Below are 14,690 nucleotides of genomic sequence, written 5' to 3'. Positions count from 1 at the left end.
GTCTGCTGGCTTTTTGATGTTCTCTAGACTTCAGCTATTTGCTGGGGTCTTGCACAGGTGTCACCTCTTTGTAAATGAGCCCAAAAAGTGACAGTTGGCAGGACAATCAGACATGTGGATCATTGCATTAGACCACAGTAGTCTCCTTGCACAACTTTCAGCTTGGAGCCATGGGAAAGAGTTCAGGATCAGGAAAATTGGCTGACCACTTGGCCAGCCTACCTCTTTAATGCCTGGTGTTCCTCCTTTCAAGAACGTTTCCTTTCTGAAATTTTTGAAGTTTAATGTTTCTAATGAATGTTCATATACCTTCTGAAGAACGTAACTAAAATAGATATTTTGTCATCATTAACTATTTACATACTGAAGCTTTGGTACAGGGAGTAGCATATTTTAGAAGCAAGTAAACCCAGGTCAACTGTGACTGCTGCCTTAAAGGGCCATAAGATTCCTAGCAACTTGTCATAACAACGTCATGGCACTTTGTCTCATGGGGAGCCTGTCTCCAGAGTATGCACACATAAAATGTTTTTAACAAATATACGCCATTTAATGCCCTGAAGTCTCACCATTTTATTTATGGTTGAAACCTAAAAGGCGCTGTCCTAGATGTACTGTACACTCTGACAATCAGTGGCTGCCTGTTCATCACTGTGAATAAAACGTCCAACTTGTCACTGCCCACTGCCGAATATACATCCTTTCCTTGCAATTTTCTTCCTATATCCTATTCTGAAGATGTTGATTGTTGCTGGGAGCACAGGCTCACATGCATCATCTGGTTTGCAGAACCACCCAAGTGTTCATTATTCATATCTGAGCATCAACAGGTTATTCCATGGCAGGATCATTGCAACTGGATGCATTCCTGTCCTCATGCAATGCCCACACCTATCTAATTTGCTTGTGGGAAGAGCAGGATTACAATTGAAAGCAGAAATCCAGATACCTTTCTATTTTAATTACCTTGGGATGCAGGCACTGAGTGGTTGTGGGTATTGGATGGGAAGAGGACTGGATACAATTATAATGCAGGTAATTTAGCTAATAATGCTACACAGTCCCTGTAAAATGATCACTTTGAAGGTGTACTGGAGTTTTGCAGGAAAGCAAGAGGTCATTTGGAGAATGAGCCACCACTTTCAACTATCTGAAATTTGAGGGAAAGGAAAGTAATGTTTTAACCTACATTTCTCTTTGGTGGCAAAGAGTTAGAAATAAATATGAGACTGTTTGTCTGTACCAAGCCTGATGTTAGATATAAGGGCTAAACATGTTTGTGAAGAAGTCATGATAATACAAAATAATACATGGCTTAGAAAGGGTGGATGCTAGGAAATTGTTTCCGTTAGGTGAGGAGACTAGGACCTGTGGACACAGCCTTAGAATTAGAGGGGGTAAATTCAGAACAGAAATGCGGAGACATTTCTTCAGCCAGAGAGTGGTGAGCCTGTGGAATTCATTGCCATAGAGTGCAGTGGAGGCTGGGACGCTAAATGTCTTCAAGGCAGAAATTGATAAATTCCTGATGTCACAAGGAATTAAGGGCAACGGGGAGAATGCGGGTAAGTGGAGTTGAAATGCCCATCAGCCATGATTGAATGGCGGAGTGGACTCGATGGGCTGAATGGCCTTACTTCCACTCCTATGTCTAATGGTCTTATGGTCTTATGGTCTTATGGTCTTATGATGTACAACCTTGGGCCGAGCAAGCTTTCTACTGTCTGTACAGAGAACAATTGTGATGAATGAAGATATTCAGCACTACAGACATTAATATTTTGGTGTTGCTGCTCTTTTATGATTTCATATAATAATTTATAAATAGAGCAGGGCCTTTGAAAAACAGTCAAGTACATTACTTGAAAAATAACAGCAATCTCAGATTTTCAAAAATTGAACAGTAATTTAGTATGGTTTGTAAGACTGTTTTTGAAAGAATGTGATAATTGAATATTGACTAGGAATCATCTGGGAAGATTTTTATTAATAAAGAATAGGTTTCCAATTTTGCGAAGCATATGTTGGTAGATGGTTTTTATGATGCTTACTTAGCAGAAAAAGATCATTTTGCATTAGAAGTGCCATCCCTTTGTGGTCGACTTACAGGAGTGGAAAAAATGTTCTGAATAACGAAAGGGCATTCGCATGTTGCTATACAATTCATCAACAATGTAATACAACCCAATTTTGTAAGGTGTTGTCTCTGCAGGCTGATGGCCTACCATGCATGGACAACCTGATTTCTCCAGAATTTCCATGCCCCCAAATAAACATAAAAATGCCTGTTTCATATCATAATCCTTTTGCTCATCTTTTGTGACTAAAATTGTGCCAAATAAATATTATATGTAGGTGGATATATAACAGTCCCACTTTTACTTTCACCCAATTTTAAAGTTCTGAGGCCCATATCTTTTCTGTGTACTTCTGACTTATTGTAGAATTATTTTGCACAAGTCACAATTGCCTTTCTAGTGAGAAATATACAAGGGGTGAATGCCCAGGGATATGTGGAATATTCTGCTGCATTGATACTAAATCTATATAACTCCATGGCTTTTTATATCATCTTTTGGATAGATTGAATATTCATCTTGCGCTAATCTGTAATTTCATTGACATAATTATTATGAACAAGTTGTACAGTTCAGGCATTGAAGTGAAGGACTCTGGTTCCAGTTAAGAATCAGGCCTAGAAACAATTAACTATAATCATGAGATCACAACACAGTTATTCTAAGGGTGAAGTTTAGATTCTGCTGAATTTTAAACATTTAGAAGAGTTATTTTCTCATGCATATCCATTAATCAGGCCAATCTGTTTTGAAGCACTAACAACATACTTCTTGTAGTTACAATAATTATATACCAATAGAAATTTGAGGCCATATGCCAGCTTTATGAACTTTATTTCTTTCAGTTAATGTGGAACATTGCAGAGAAAGAGTTTATATTTGTCCAGTCTCTCATGTGGTTCTGCAAGAGTTAAGTACAAATCAATATATTAGTTTCATAACTGATAATTTATATTTAATGTTCTGTTTGTTGCATATCAAAATGCCCCCGGAATATGAACAAATCTTGAGGGTCTATTGTAGTTATATTTTTAAAAGCCCTACCTTGTTATACGTTGAACAGACCTTGTCTTTCAATTTAAAATGTCAGCTGCTCTCCCAGAGTAGATATGCAGAGCTGTCACAAAGAACATGCGAATAAGATGTTTTCAAATGACATATTTGTGAATTTTTTATTATTCTGCCCTGAACCAAATCTTGCCCCCATTTGCTTGCAGAAATGGACAGATTTATTGAGTCTGATTTCCTCCTAAGATGTTTCCCCTGTGCCTCAATCAAGAAGAAACTTAAAAACTCATTTTGAAGGTGGAGAAAATGTCTGTAAATAAACAAAAAAACCTTGCAAATTCTCAGAAATGGAATTTATTCAATATTTTACCAGATTTTTTTAACCATGAGAATGGTACGGGTGCATGATTGGTTGGTTGGTTGTCGGGGGGGAGTGCGCAATGTGAGTGTTGCGGTGGGAGGGGAGAATTAATTTAAGCTGAAACAGCTAAATTAAACAAAGAGAATACATTCTCATGATTGGCAACCTGGATTGTGAGGGTTCCCAGCGCAAACTGGGACGCTGTGGCGATCATCCATGTTTCAAGACTGTAAACATCGGCCCTGATCACACGGAGATTATCAAAGAGATAATGAAAAAAATATAAGCAGTTAAACAACTGCCTCTAATGAACAAAATCCTGACAAGCTACCGTACATTAACATAATTACATGGAGTGAGCTTACTGCCGCTGGCGAGCAGATTGTGAACAAACAATTAAAACAACAGTAGCTCCTTTGTCACCCTCATCATTTGTACTTGTCGAACATTTATTTAACGTTACACCGTTCTGAACTTCATCATGTTTATTTTAAAATTTAAATTTAGATTTGAAATTTAATATGATCTTTATTTAGCAGCAAAAGAATAGACAATATTCCCTAATTTTTACAGATTGGCAGCCAATTCAATATTGATATCAGTACTTACTATAGAAGTGTTTTTTTTAACAAAACATTGTGGCTTAAAAATTGGTCTATGTCAGAAACAAAGAAATATTTTAAAATATTCTCTAACAAACATTCTGCGATTGACTAAAAATCAGCCAAATATTCACAAAAGGAAATAAATGTAGCTTGTGTTGCCCAAAGTAGATGTTTTAACTAAATTCAAATATCTTTTGGGAAGAAATAGTTTCTAAATAAAGCCCTTTCTGTCAGCATAAGTCCAGAGCTTTGGTATGTAGCTGCTAAATGCAGGATCTTGAATCCAAGAAATAAAGGTGTACATTTTGCTGCTTTTTTTTTTGACATGACCCATCTTCTGTTTCATCAGTGAGCCTTGCATCCTGTTGGTCTGGATGTAAGGGCAGTGAGACTTACAGTAAATGCACACCTTCCGGTTTGGTTCTCTGTAATCATTAAGAATAATTATTCTTAATTGCAGCTGTTAGTGTTGGTTTTTACAGCAGCTGATGCTCCTGCTGACTCTGTGCTTTCATAGTCTGTTATAAAGATTATGTAAATGCTACAGGCTTTTTCGATACCAACATTTGATTTTTTTGTGACTGTTAGAGCAGAACATGTGACATCAACTGCAACTCCTTCATTATATTTTTCCTCCTCATATGAAAAACCTGAAGTTATTTAATTGCAAAATTAGTTCCCGACCTTCCAGTTTCTGCAGTTATAGATGCTTAATCAAGAAAATAAAGGTTAGAACAAAATAAATGTCAGATTGCAAAAAGATGGAAATTCTTTATTTCTCAAATTTTGCTTATTGTTAGAATGTTTGTGAATATTGTGCATGTGTGTGTCTCTCTCTGGGATATGATGATCTTACAACACATAGTATTCACATGCACCAACCAGGTGGCTGGAAAAGTTTCTCCAAGGACATTGGTTGTACTGTGGTTGCATCGTGAATGTTGGTTGAGAGCGAGATGGAATTCCAACCTTTGTGGCCATTTCATTGCCATGAGAAAATGTTTAGGTCATCATAGTGTTCTCTCTCATGGTGTCAAGGCTGAAATAAATTCTGCTAACTGGTGAATCAACCTTTAATGAAACCATGATCTGCGACTACATCTTTTGTTAAATGGCATCAGTTGTGGGCTCTGCAATTAATGGTTAATTAAGGTGTACCCTTCTAAGCATTTCGCCTAAAGTAATCAAGAACATTTCAGGTGGTTAGTTTACTTTCAATCTAGAGCAAGTGATTGTGTCCAGTGCATCCCTCCCATTCCTTTGTAACATTTCTGGCTTGGCTTGCTGTGTGACAGAATGATGAGGACATGTGAATACGGCAGAGGAAATGGAGGATTTTGCAGGCGTAATCAAAACACATGTTCAGGTTTATTTTTAAAACACCTGCTCTCGAATGCTTGAGACAATGTCATTGTCTTGTGCTTTTTTAAAAATAGGTTAATGAGGTAATCGTTGTACCTGTGATTACAGAAATACTGTGAGTTGTGAGGAAGGAGGTTTTATGCCCTGTCTAGTTATCTAATCCAGTTTTGTGGCATCTATTTATTTATATTGTATAATATTTTGGGTATAATACTGCCATCTCAAACATTCCTTCCAAAGAGGGAGTGCCAGGAGAAGATTGTATTTTTCTGTGCTGCTGTGAGCTCAGGTTTATCTTGATTGAAGCTGTTTTCACTACACAATGTTCTGAGCATCACTGTGTGGATGTAAAACTAGGATTAAACTGCAATCAAAATGCACAATCAGGAGATGTGAAATCATTATTCGAATTTCCATGCAGGCTGGGCTTTCCACAAAATTATAACTGCAGCTTTTAACCAGAAGGAAGCCCAGTCAATATATACTTTTTTTCTTTGCACTATTCTTTTTTACATAATAATTTTCCAACACAGTGTATTAATAAAAGAGTGTACATCGCATGTTGCTAAGTTTACATGCAATTACATAGTGGGCTCGTCAAAAGTTGGGTTTGAAGAAGCTTTTAACTATCAGGAGATTTGTGAAAGATATTATACCTGGCTGAAAATTCCTTATTTAAATGTTGCAGTTACATAAGGAGTGTTCTATTATGGAGAGCAAATGGGATGCCTCGTGGTAATTTGGAATTCTCTGCATGGATTTAAATTCCATGTGGGTTGGGCCTGCATTTAGCCTTGTTCAAACCACAATTAAATGACTGATGCCCTTAGGTAACTCTGTCATTTTTACTCCAGAATCTAGATTCAGAAAAAAAAACATGCTTCAACAGGAGAATCAAAACTAAGGGAGAATCCAATGGAAAAGCAATTTAGAAAAGAAAAAAGAATGAACAGCCTTGCTCACCTACAAATTATGGAATAATCTCTCCCTGGTAATTAATTCACAGTCACTGATTTGAATAATCACCCTATAGTAACTAATTCACAGCGTCAATGATTTGACATTGAGAATATTTCTGCGCTAAATAGCGCCTATATTTTATTCACCCCATCTATTGAATATGAACATTGTTAGCTCTAGCCTCATTATTATGACTTCCAAATATCTGCTTTGTTTGCAACACACACACACAAAATATCAAAGTTCAATAATCATAATTTTTCTGCGCCAATAGATATCTGCTAGAATGCTATATCTCTTCCTTTTTTATATTCAATACTGGATAATTATGAAATTCTAAAAAAAATCTGTTCAAAATTTCTGGTTTATTCAATTGATGCATTTGTTTAAAATTAAACTGATCTATTTTCAGGGGAGTGAATTGTGGGGTAGAAGTATACTATCAGAAATGGGGGATGGAATAATACAGTCACTTAATCACTTTATTATTTAAATATCTTGAAATATTCATGGTTTCTATTTATCTCTTGCTAAATGATTTACAGCAGTGTGCATTTTGACATAGGGTTAGACAGGAGTGAGTCTCAGTTGGGCACCTGGTCCTGGATACAGTGCTGTGCCAAGGCTTACTGTTTGCAACCCTGCAGGAGTCATTTAGCAAAAATCAAGATGGCTAACAAGGCCGTCACTGAGCGCTGATCTGCATAGTTAACTCTTTCACTCCTGGATTGGATTTCTTTTACAGCTGGTTGCATAGCAACAGATTAGCGCTCACCCAGTCAGGGCTGCAGCTGCATTTATGCACTCGGATTAATAATGTGCCAAGATTGTGGTGCTTTAGATTTTCCCTTTGGAGTCCGAGTTTTCTTTGTCCTTTTTGCATTGCTGACTCTTTTTCTGAGTAGCATCTATTGTTTCCATACCGCTCATTTTTTCCTTCTTCTCCTGAAGGTGTTAACTCCTGCCAGGATGCGATTCATAGATGGCGGCCACCCTTTTTGCATCCTCATCTCCTCCTCAGTAGTCAGTGTCAACAGGTTACTCTGTTATGGAATGCATCATAGCCCAATCTGATTTTATACTTGACCCCAAGATGTGCAAATATTCACATTCTGGCAGGTGGTAAGGCCTGTGTTCAGGAAATCAAGTGCTGTCATTGATTTTCTCCTCCCTCTTAGCCTAGAGGCTCAAAACTACAGCTTCTCACTTAGGCTGCTTCTCCATCACCCTTTGATCAAAGGACGGATACTTGCAAGATAAGATGGGACTTCCATAAAACAATCAGTTTCAAAAGCAACCTCACAGTATTTTGAAAAGCAAAAATAAACAGAAAATTATCCATAACGTTGCATAATGTCCTCTGCTGAGGGTCAAATTGATTTTTCAGTAGTTCTACATCCTTGAAGAAGCCAGCTGAACTGGATTGTAATACAAGATGTAAATAGGTTTGTTGTACGGTATTTTTACAATGATCATTTTGCAATGTTTGAGGGATCTTTTCCCCACTCCCCTATCACTTTTATTAGCATGCTGGGATTTGGATCCTATTGGTAACAGATAGGCTTGCTTTACACGCAATATATGTTTCATATGCATCTAAACAATGTGGAGAGGACATTTATTTGCAGGCTAATCAAAGTCCATTCACAGAGCCATAGAGATATACAGCATGGAAACAGACCCTTTGGTCCAATTCGTTTATGCCAACCAGCTATCCTAAACTAATCTAGTCCTATTTTCCAACACTTGGCCCATATCCCTCTAAACTCTTCCTATTCATATTCCTATCCAGGTGCCTTTTAAATGTTGTAATTGTACTATCTCTACCACTTCCTCTGGCAGCTCATTCCATATATACACCAACCTCTGTGTGAAAAAGGTGTCCCTTAGATCCTTTTAAATTTTTCCCCTCTCACCCTAAACCTATGCCCTGTAGGTCTGGACTCCCCCACCACAGGTAAAGATCTTGTCTATTTACCCTATCCATGCCCCTCATGATTTTACAGACTTCTATTATGTTACCCCTCAGCCTGATGGACATTTTTCTGGATGAATCATAGGACGGTAGTCAGGAGGGGGAAACACTGATGAAGTTTGAACCTAAGGGCTTTCTCATCCTTCTGCTGCTGTACATTTATTCACTGACCCATGGGGGTTTGGTCAGGGGTTGTGTGTGTGTGTGTGTGTGTGTGTGTGTGTGTGTGTGTGTGTGTGTGTGTGTGTGTGTGTGTGTGTGAGAGAGAGAGTGAGAGAACTGACAGAATTCAGGAATCAATGATTGGTGGAACAGAATGGAACACAGGCAATGGAATGAGACAACATTTTTTGAACATTTCAGTTGGTATGTTTATCAGAATACTTTTGGAATAATGTAGTCAACAGGTGACTGTTTCAACATTGAATAACCTATAGTAGGAACTTAGGAGATCAATGAGGTTGTGTGTAGGGAGCTTTGTAATGAATAGAGTGCCTGACTGAAAGCTCAGTTTAGGGCTAATGAAGATACCAAGTCAGCTTGGATTCACATATGAAGGGAATCTGCTTTTGGAAGGTGTCAGAGGCAACTGTTGCTTGTGGAATCATCTCCCAGTGAGGTTCAGTACCTTTGGCAAGGAGTGAAGAAACGTCAAGCAGAAAAATGGCGATCATAGTCAGCAGATTTGTGCTCAAGTAATCAGTACAAAACAGGAACAAAGTGATTGAGACAGAGACCAATGCTTTTCAATTTTTGAAAGTCCATTTGACAAAAATAAAAAGAAAACCATTGTTTGTTGAAATGTGTGTTTGAGTATGAAATAGTCGAATGATTCTAAATGAAATGGTGATCAATAAATACAGTCCTGGCCTAAGTTAATTACGTAGGATGCACCACTGTAAGAAGAAGGTAGTAGATTTAGTGTTGCGGGGACCAATGGGTGAGTTACATGTTTACTCTGTAAGGGAATGAGCGAGATCGTAGTCTAAAAGACAATATTGGTTTTCTGTAAAATAGGTGATAGTGGACTTGAGGTCACAATCAGATCAGCCAAGACCTTATTTAAGGAATTGAATTGAATTGAATTGAATTTATTGTTACGTGTACCGAGGCACAGTGAAAAGCATTGTCTTGCAAGCAATACAGGCAGATCAAATAGTTAAGTAGCATAGATAGTAAATAATAGGTAAACAGCAGCAAAAACAAAAACACAGGTACAGGCGATTGCTAAGAGTTTATGAGTCCATTCAGTATTCTAACAACAGTAGGGTAGAAACTGTTGTGAAACCGGCTGATGCGTGTGTTCAGTCTTCTATATCTTCTCCCCGATGGTACAGAAGCCTAAACGTTGCCAGGATGGGATGGATCTTTAATAATGCTGGCGACCTTTCCTTGATAGCAGGCTTAGTAGATGGATTCTATAAATGGGAGGCTGACTTTTGTAATTGTCTGGGCCGAGTTCACCACTCTCTTTAACCGTCTCCCATCTTGAATGGTACAGTTGCCATACCAGGTAGTGATACATCCAGACAGAATGCTCTCGATGGTGCACGTATAAAAGTTGGCCAGGGTATTCGCTGTCATGCCAAATTTCCTCGATGGAGCAGGCAAAAGGGGCTGAATGGCTCCTAATTTGTACATGTACATCTCAAACAACTTTAATTCCAATTGATGAAAGCTGAAGTAAAAATGGGAGACATAAAATAGCAGCGGACTCACCAGCATTTGTTTTATATCATCACACAACAGCAAAATCTACCCAATGTTACAAAAGGCAGAGATGAATGCGGAATACTGCGAATTGGTGAAGATGTTACATGAAGGGACAACATAAGCGATTAAGCTGCCTTTTTAGACCTTGCATGCCCCTCATCCTGCAAGGCTATGATTCTAGCAGCACTATTCACTCGTAACTATCTCAAATATCTGGTATTCATGCAAAGCTATTTAACTGCAGCTGGCATCACAATTGAAGCTTGCTCAGAGTTTGCATTTGTGTACTTGGCAGCAGGCCTCTGATTAGCAATTAGAAGCTGGATTGTTGGCTGATTTTATTATTCCATTGCTCCCCCAGGCTGCTCCTTCTCATTGAAGTTCAGGAATATAGAGGGCAATTTTATTATCCGAACACTGACCTAAGTGAGGCTAGTTAACTCAGCATATGCCAGAATTGTAACCTTGAACCTTTGCTCTGACATGAGTAGTGATCCATTAGATAACCCTGTTGAGCCGTCAGTGTGTATCAATGCTTGTCCTCTATACGAGTTGAGATCTATGTACCATGCTTATCAAGATGGTCAGTACAAATTGAGCACTTTTTGTCATTAGATCACATGTTTTTTTTCATAGTTTGCTTTCACAAAGGGAGGAAATCACCACCATAATGTTCAACAACCCAATATCATCTTTTGATAAGAAAATTGAATTGTTCCCTTTCTATTTTTGCAGAACACAAATTAAGAAGAGCCAAGGCTGCATTCTAAGGGAAATGGCCAACTCATCAATTTGGCCCCATAAATTTATGGCTGTCACCTGACCACACAGGCTAAATATCATTTCTTGTTTTTATACAGACCCTCAATTCTGCATATTTAAAACATTCTTTTAAAAATGTTCTTTAAAAAACAATTTGTCTGAAAATTACTGTTTCAAACTGGCATTTGAATGGTTGAAGGAAGCACTTCTCGTATGGTGTGGCGGTGGGGTTGTAGTTGAATGTATTAAATTGTAAAGAGAAAACCCAAAATTACAATGTACAGAACATTCTGCAAGAAGCATATGAACTACATGGACATTTGGCGGTTAATGTTTGGGGGTGGAGAAGGTCAAGGAAAAACGTGTTGACCCCTTTATATGATGATACCTGTTCTGTTCCACTATCTTGTAACAAATCAGCTTGTAGTTCCCCAGCCACAAGGATGCAGCCATTCACCAGTTAACCTTTGCTGGACAGTTAAATTACAAATCCTGTTTACAAAAATATCTCCTTGTTCCTCCTCCCTCAGTTAGCTGTGTAGAGGTTGCTGTGCAACTAGAGTGAGCTAAGTCCAATGCTCGTTAAAGAAAAAAGCCCCATGACTATCTCTTTCTGACCGTTTGGCTTTCAGATGGAACTGGACAGTAAAACAGCACAACACCTTTTAATAGACAGTGGCTCTCCAGTCTCTAAAGCCAGCTTGAATAAATGTTGATCTTTCCCCAGGCAATAAACAGAATAGGAACAAACAACATTTCAAGAGGGAGACCATGCAGCTGTAGCAATTGTGTTAGTAAACAGTTTATTGTACCCAGATCATTATCCCACCCCTTCCCTTTCCCCTCAACCTGACAATGGCTGCATTGTGCTGGGACCCTCATTCGTAGTCTGGAGAGGCAGCTTTGGCATTGTCAAGAGGAGCTGGGAAACGGCTGTGACCACGGCAGAGGTCGAATACAAACAGATGCCCATCAGTGACAAAGGCACTGAGTGTTGGCACAGACAAGGGCCTCCTTGTTCCTTGGTGAAGCTATCTTGGGGTCTGTCTGTGTGCATGCGCCTGTGTTAATTACTCTGTGATGCGAGTGTATACGTGTGTGTGTGTGTGTGTGTGTGTGTGTGTGTGTGTGTGTGTGTGTGTGTGTGTGTGTCTTTCTCTCACTCTTGTCTGTCTCTACTGTTTACATGTGTTTCTCATTCTATCCCTCCTGTCGGTCTCTTTGTCTGCATGTCTTTTTGTTTTTGTCTATGGCCTTTATCTGTCTCAAGCAAAAATATACAATAATGTGCTTGAGTGTTAATCACTCCAGCTCTAGGCATCATAGAATATTATGGAATTTAAAATTTTTGTTATACAACTTACAAGACAGGCTGTCTCATGGTATCACATTTTCATCATTTCATGATTTGTGTTGGTATTTAATTCTTCTTAAAAAATTGAAAAATAAGTGCTGCTTCTTTCTGCACTTCTTTGAAATGGTAAAAAAAAGAATTGTATAAAGGTTCTTTGTGAAATGTAAGAGTATAATTTATAAGTAGTCACAAAAACAGATCTACAAGCAAATAAAATGGATGTAAAAAGAGAGAGTGGGCGAATAGCAGGGATTGAATCCCCATTTATTCCCCCAGTAATAAATTTAAAGTCCTTTCTGAATTTATGGCTCGTTTGATTCCAAATGCACCCAGGGAACAAAGCAAATTAATTTATTGCAACGACAGCTCAGAGTTTCAAAAAAAACTCTCCCACGTCCCATATGTCAGTTTAAAACCAATTCTACTGCAAATGTATTCCAGTCAGGCCTCATAACCTTGAATGTGCACTAATCTGCTGCCCTTCTGTATCCAAAATAGGATTCAGATGGGTATGATACAACTAGTAAAGAGGCCACTCATGTCTCTAGTCTGAGACTGGTAGAATGGCAATATTTTACTTCCTCTCTTAATTAAAGATTTTTAAATCAATCTGTTTGTTTTTAATTAGCTGCATTTTTAAATAAACAGCTATAAAACATAAACTGTTTTTCAACAGTTTCAGGAGTAAATGAGTTGTACCTTAAGGTAAAAGTAAAAAATGTAATATGGTATTAAGTGATACAAATGAGGGAGGTGGCAGCTTCTGCCTTCGATTCTGTGTTGTGATAGCTAATCTGTCAGGACAGCAACAGGACAGCCACACTTAACCTCCACATTGCTGGGTTAGGGAGGAAAAACAAATACCTGCACTCTTTACAACGTTCCTCAATGGCCTTCATTAGGATTAGCTCCATGAAATGCCTTCCATAATGTGTGTGGAACAAGCTACATATTCAGGATAACAAAAAGGTATTATGCTGAAAAAGAGAGCATAGGTCAGAAAGATGCAGAGGCTATGGTAGGTGTAGAAACAGATAAGCATGAGCAGAACAGACAGAGACTGTTCAGCCAATGATCAGAGATAGGCAGATAGAGGGACAAGATCGTTAAGAGCAACAGAGTCAGAAGGTGAGAGTCAAAGAGAGGGCGAAATCAAGTATGTATTCAAACAAAGCAGAAATGAGAAGAGCAGCTTGTATGATATGCAGAGAATGATCTGAAAGGAGAGTGAGCATGAAGGTAAGCGAGATATGATTGACATCAGTGCAGCAGAGGCTATCACCATATTTAAACAGTCAGGCTGTGATTATCAAAAGGTTGTACAGGTAATAGGACAAGCTTGATTTATTCTTGCTACCACAGTCCAGTGATGTGAAGGGATGAATTCCACAGGGCTCCTGTTGTAGAATCTTCATCTTGGATGTGATGGAGACTGAACTTGAGCTTCCTGCAGCGGGAGCTGCACCGACCACAGGGAAAAATCAAGTGCAGGGCCTTTCTCCATCAGACAGACAGACTGACAGGGCATAAGTCAAACAGAGGGAGACATGATAAACTGGGAGCCAGCCTGCACAGACGTTCTGCAGGATCTATTACTGAGACACATGGATTTTCTGTTTCCACTTTTGATTTAATGATTAAATGTTATTATTATTGAGTTTCTACTGAATGGTACTTAAACATTGCATGTATTGAGTTAAATACATTAATTAAATAGATTTGTGTCTGGTCTAAAACAAGTCCATTGTGCATTCCTTCTCTCCTCTATCTCCTTCTACCTTTATGAAAGATTGCAAGGCAAGTAGCTAACACCACTTAAAGGTAAACAGATCTTTGGTTTGATATCGAAGACGTGAGGAGATAAACAAGGCCAATGTGTTAACTGCAGTTGGAGTATTGTGTAAATGCTTTCAGCATTAAAAAATTGAAGATGTTCCTTAAAACCCAACAATTTGAATAAGCTTTCAATTACCTAATTTAATAACCCCCTCCGCTTTAGATCAGTCTCAATTTTCGTTTGACCACTTTCTTTGATGGGCCTTAGGATGTTTTACAATGTTAATGGTAATAGATAAATAGAAGTTGTTGTTGATAGAATAGAAAAGGTCCACTGTAAAATCACTTAGATGCCCTCTGTAGAGCATATGGAGATTTAATGGAGTTCAAAACAATGAAGTATTTTGACAAATTAAATAAGGACAGTTTTCCCATGGCAGAAGCGTCAACAACCATAAGACACTAAAATTGAACTAGTGGAAACGTGAGGAAATAATGTTCAAACAGTGAATTGCTCTGATTCAGAATGCAGAGCCTGAAAGGGCAGTGGAACCAGATTGAACAATAATTTTCAGAAGGAAATTGTGCAAACATATCTAAAGGGGAGATATTTTCAGGGTATAGAGAAAAGGAGGGAAGTAGGACTATTTGGATAGATCTTTCCACAGGCACAGTAGGGCAAATGCCCTCCTTCTGTGTTCTACAATTCTATGATTCTACATTACCAGCGATGATG

At 38.4% G+C, this 14,690-nt stretch overlaps 1 long non-coding RNA gene across 1 annotated transcript in view; it reads left to right on the top strand.

Annotated features, from left to right (window-relative positions):
- The window catches only part of LOC122540938, an 86,919-nt gene that overhangs the window by 32,344 nt on the left and 39,885 nt on the right, over positions 1 to 14,690 (top strand). The window lies entirely within an intron of this gene.

The sequence above is a fragment of the Chiloscyllium plagiosum genome, chromosome 36 (genome assembly GCF_004010195.1).
Source record: "Chiloscyllium plagiosum isolate BGI_BamShark_2017 chromosome 36, ASM401019v2, whole genome shotgun sequence".
Taxonomy (NCBI): domain Eukaryota; kingdom Metazoa; phylum Chordata; class Chondrichthyes; order Orectolobiformes; family Hemiscylliidae; genus Chiloscyllium; species Chiloscyllium plagiosum.
This window is presented reverse-complemented; position numbering and strand designations above follow the sequence as displayed.